A 5000-nucleotide genomic window follows, 5' to 3' on the forward strand; every position below is an offset into this window, starting at 1 on the left:
GTAGACCTATGGGGCATTCATTTTTTAATCGAGAGGTGAAACTAAAAGTTGAGGGCTTCAGAAGAACTGTAGTACGAAATTTCGAGTAAATTATGGACAGACCTAAAGTTGGTTGCACCAGTGGTCTAGTGGTAGAATAGTACCCTGCCACGGTACAGACCCGAGTTCGATTCTCGGCTGGTGCATCTTGAAGAGATGCTATGATGATATTATTGCATACTTTTCGAATTTCTTGGGTTTGTCAATCTATCATTTAAATTTATAAATTTCCCGAGTAGCACTATCGAGCTTTTTTTTTTTTTATATCGAGAGTTGAAACTAAAAGTTGAGGGCTTCAGAAGAGCTGTAGGACCAAAATACGAGTACGTTTTTTATTGGCCCAAAGGTACATGCGCTAGTGGTCAAGTGGTAGAATAGTATCATACCACGATACAGTCCCAGTTCGATTCTCGACTAGTGCATCTTGAAGATTACCTATGATGATATTAGTGCAAAATGTTCAAACTTCGGTTTGTTACAATCTATCATTTACATTTATAGATTTCGCGAGTAGTCCTATGGAGCTTTCATTTTTAAATCGAGAGGTGAAACTAAAAGTTGAGGGCTTCAGAAGAACTGCAGTACGAAATTTCGAGTAAATTATGGACAGACCAAAAGTTGGTTGCACCAGTGGTCTAGTGGTAGAATAGTACCCTGCCACGGTACAGACCCGAGTTCGTTTCTCGGCTGGTGCATCTTGAAGAGATGCTATGATGATATTATTGCATACTTTTCGAATTTCTTGGGTTTGTCACTATATCATTTAAATTTATAAATTTTCCGAGTAGCACTATCGAGCTTTTTTTTTTTTTTATATCGAGAGTTGAACTAAAAGTTGAGGGCGTCAAAAGAGCTGCAGGACCAAAATACGAGTACGTTTTTATTATAAGTTCTTTATAGTATGAGTGTAGTATGTCTAACTGATGATAAGGTTATGGGCCCAAAGGTACATGCGCTAGTGGTCAAGTGGTAGAATAGTACCATACCACGATACAGTCCAAGTTCGATTCTCGACTGGTGCATCTTGAAGATTACCTATAATGATTAGTGCAAAATGTTCAAACTTCGGTTTGTTACAATCTATCATTTACATTTATAGATTTCACGCGTAGCACTATGGAGCCTTCTTTTTGAAATCGAGAGGTGAAACTAAAAGTTGAGGGCTTCAGAAGAGCTGTAGGACCAAAATACGAGTACGTTTTTTATTGGCCCAAAGGTACATGCACTAGTGGTCTAGTGGTAGAATAGTACCGTTCCACGATACAATCTTAGTTTGATTCTCGACTGGTGCATCTTGAAGATTACCTATGATGATATTGGTGCAAAATGTTCAAACTTCGGTTTGTTACAATCTATCATTTACATTTATAGATTTCGCGAGTAGACCTATGGAGCTTTCAATTTTAAATCGAGAGGTGAAACTAAAAGTTGAGGGCTTCAGAAGAACTGCAGTACGAAATTTCGAGTAAATTATGGACAGACCTAAAGTTGGTTGCACCAGTGGTCTAGTGGTAGAATAGTACCCTGCCACGGTACAGACCCGAGTTCGATTCTCGGCTGGTGCATCTTGAAGAGATGCTATGATGATATTATTGCATACTTTTCGAATTTCTTGGGTTTGTCACTATATCATTTAAATTTATAAATTTCCCGAGTAGCACTATCGAGCTTTTTTTTTTATATCGAGAGTTGAAACTAAAAGTTGAGGGCTTCAGAAGAGCTGTAGGACCAAAATACGAGTACGTTTTTTATTGGCCCAAAGGTACATGCGCTAGTGGTCAAGTGGTAGAATAGTATCATACCACGATACAGTCCCAGTTCGATTCTCGACTAGTGCATCTTGAAGATTACCTATGATGATTAGTGCAAAATGTTCAAACTTCGGTTTGTTAAAATCTATCATTTACATTTATAGATTTCACGCGTAGCACTATGGAGCCTTCTTTTTGAAATCGAGAGGTGAAACTAAAAGTTGAGGGCTTCAGAAGAGCTGTAGGACCAAAATACGAGTACGTTTTTTATTGGCCCAAAGGTACATGCGCTAGTGGTCAAGTGGTAGAATAGTATCATACCACGATACAGTCCCAGTTCGATTCTCGACTAGTGCATCTTGAAGATTACCTATGATGATATTAGTGCAAAATGTTCAAACTTCGGTTTGTTACAATCTATCGTTTACATTTATAGATTTCACGCGTAGCACTATGGAGCATTCTTTTTGAAATCGAGAGGTGAAACTAAAAGTTGAGGGCTTCAGAAGAACTACAGTTCCAAAATACGAGTATGTTTTTTATTCGCCCAAAGGTACATGCACTAGTTGTCTAGTGGTAGAATAGTACCGTTCAACGATACAGTCTCAGTTCGATTCTCGACTGGTGCATCTTGAAGATTACCTATGATGATATTAGTGCAAAATGTTCAAACTTCGGTTTGTTACAATCTATCATTTACATTTATAGATTTCGCGAGTAGACCTATGGAGCTTTCATTTTTAAATCGAGAGGTGAAACTAAAAGTTGAGGGCTTCAGAAGAATTGCAGTACCAAATTACGAGTAAATTATGGACAGACCTAAAGATGGATGCACCAGTGGTCTAGTGGTAGAATAGTACCCTGCCACGGTACAGACCCGAGTTCGTTTCTCGGCTGGTGCATCTTGAAGAGATGCTATGATGATATTATTGCATACTTTTCGAATTTCTTGGGTTTGTCACTATATCATTTAAAATTATAAATTTCCCGAGTAGCACTATCGAGCTTTTTTTTTTTATATCGAGAGTTGAAACTAAAAGTTGAGGGCGTCAAAAGAGCTGCAGGACCAAAATACGAGTACGTTTTTTATTGGCCCAAAGGTACATGCGCTAGTGGTCTAGTGGTAGAATAGTACCATACCACGATACAGTCCCAGTTCGATTCTCGACTGGTGCATCTTGAAGAATACCTATGATGATATTAGTGCAAAATGTTCAAACTTCGGTTTGTTACAATCTATCATTTACATTTATAGATTTCACTTGTAGACCTATGGAGCTTTCATTTTTAAATCGAGAGGTGAAACTAAAAGTTGAGGGCTTCAGAAGAACTGTAGTACGAAATTTCGAGTAAATTATGGACACACCTAAAGTTGGTTGCACCAGTGGTCTAGTGGTAGAATAGTACCCTGCCACGGTACAGACCCGAGTTCGATTCTCGGCTGGTGCATCTTGAAGAGATGCTATGATGATATTATTGCATACTTTTCGAATTTCTTGGGTTTGTCACTATATCATTTAAATTTATAAATTTCCCGAGTAGCACTATCGAGCTTTTTTTTTTATATCGAGAGTTGAAACTAAAAGTTGAGGGCGTCAAAAGAGCTGCAGGACCAAAATACGAGTACGTTTTTTATTGGCCCAAAGGTACATGCGCTAGTGGTCAAGTGGTAGAATAGTATCATACCACGATACAGTCCCAGTTCGATTCTCGACTAGTGTATCTTGAAGATTACCTATGATGATATTAGTGCAAAATGTTCAAACTTCGGTTTGTTACAATCTATCATTTACATTTATAGATTTCACGCGTAGCACTATGGAGCCTTCTTTTTGAAATCGAGAGGTGAAACTAAAAGTTGAGGGCTTCAGAAGAGCTGTAGGACCAAAATACGAGTACGTTTTTTATTGGCCCAAAGGTACATGCGCTAGTGGTCTAGTGGTAGAATAGTATCATACCACGATACAGTCCCAGTTCGATTCTCGACTAGTGTATCTTGAAGATTACCTATGATGATATTAGTGCAAAATGTTCAAACTTCGGTTTGTTACAATCTATCATTTACATTTATAGATTTCACGAGTAGACCTATGGAGCTTTCATTTTTCAATCGAGAGGTGAAACTAAAAGTTGAGGGCTTCAGAAGAATTGCAATACGGACAGACCTAAAGATGGATGCACCAGTGGTCTAGTGGTAGAATAGTACCCTGCCACGGTACAGACCCGAGTTCGTTTCTCGGCTGGTGCATCTTGAAGAGATGCTATGATGATATTATTGCATACTTTTCGAATTTCTTGGGTTTGTCACTATATCATTTAAATTTATAAATTTCCCGAGTAGCACTATCGAGCTTTTTTTTTTTTATATCGAGAGTTGAAACTAAAAGTTGAGGGCGTCAAAAGAGCTGCAGGACCAAAATACGAGTACGTTTTTTATTGGCCCAAAGGTACATGCGCTAGTGGTCTTAGGTAGAATAGTACCATACCACGATACAGTCCCAGTTCGATTCTCGACTAGTGCATCTTGAAGAATACCTATGATGATATTAGTGCAAAATGTTCAAACTTCGGTTTGTTACAATCTATCATTTAAATTTATAGATTTCACGAGTAGTACTATGGAGCCTCCTTTTTTAAATCGAGATGTGAAACTAAAAGTTGAGGGCTTCAGAAGAACTGCATTACCAAAATACGAGTATATTATGGACAGGCCTAAAGTTGGATGCACCAGTGGGCTAGTGATAGAATAGTACCCTGCCATGGTACAGACCCAAGTTCGATTCTCGGCTGGTCCATCTTGAAGATATGCTTGCATACTTTTCGAATTTCTTGGGTCTGTCACTATATCATTTAAATTTATAAATTTCCCGAGTAGCACTATAGAGCTTTTTTTTTTTTTATATCGAGAGTTGAAACTAAAAGTTGAGGGCGTCAGAACAGCTGCAGGACCAAAATACGAGTACGTTTTTTATTGGCCCAAAGGTACATGCGCTAGTGGTCTAGTGGTAGAATAGTATCATACCACGATACAGTCCAAGTTTGATTCTCGACTGGTGCATCTTGAAGAATACCTATGATGATATTAGTGCAAAATGTTCAAACTTCGGTTTGTCACAATCTATCATTTACATTTAAAGATTTCACGAGTAGACCTATGGGGCATTCATTTTTTAATCGAGAGGTGAAACTAAAAGTTGATGGCTTCAGAAG

General features: G+C 38.3%; 6 non-coding genes across 6 annotated transcripts; all 6 read left to right on the forward strand.

The window, feature by feature from the left end:
• Positions 1–114: 114 nt before the first annotated feature.
• On the forward strand, positions 115–185 carry TRNAG-GCC. Its single transcript has one exon. It is a non-coding gene; the product is annotated as a tRNA-Gly (tRNA).
• A 478-nt stretch (positions 186–663) lies between these two features.
• TRNAG-GCC lies at positions 664–734 on the forward strand. Its single transcript has one exon. It is a non-coding gene; the product is annotated as a tRNA-Gly (tRNA).
• A 799-nt stretch (positions 735–1533) lies between these two features.
• TRNAG-GCC lies at positions 1534–1604 on the forward strand. The gene has a single exon. It is a non-coding gene; the product is annotated as a tRNA-Gly (tRNA).
• A 1017-nt stretch (positions 1605–2621) lies between these two features.
• Positions 2622–2692, forward strand: TRNAG-GCC. The gene has a single exon. It is a non-coding gene; the product is annotated as a tRNA-Gly (tRNA).
• A 476-nt stretch (positions 2693–3168) lies between these two features.
• On the forward strand, positions 3169–3239 carry TRNAG-GCC. Its single transcript has one exon. It is a non-coding gene; the product is annotated as a tRNA-Gly (tRNA).
• Positions 3240–3967: 728 nt separating this feature from the next.
• TRNAG-GCC lies at positions 3968–4038 on the forward strand. The gene has a single exon. It is a non-coding gene; the product is annotated as a tRNA-Gly (tRNA).
• Positions 4039–5000: the final 962 nt, after the last annotated feature.

This window comes from Cucurbita maxima, unplaced genomic scaffold, assembly GCF_002738345.1.
Source record: "Cucurbita maxima cultivar Rimu unplaced genomic scaffold, Cmax_1.0 Cma_Scf00070, whole genome shotgun sequence".
In the NCBI taxonomy this organism is placed as follows: domain Eukaryota; kingdom Viridiplantae; phylum Streptophyta; class Magnoliopsida; order Cucurbitales; family Cucurbitaceae; genus Cucurbita; species Cucurbita maxima.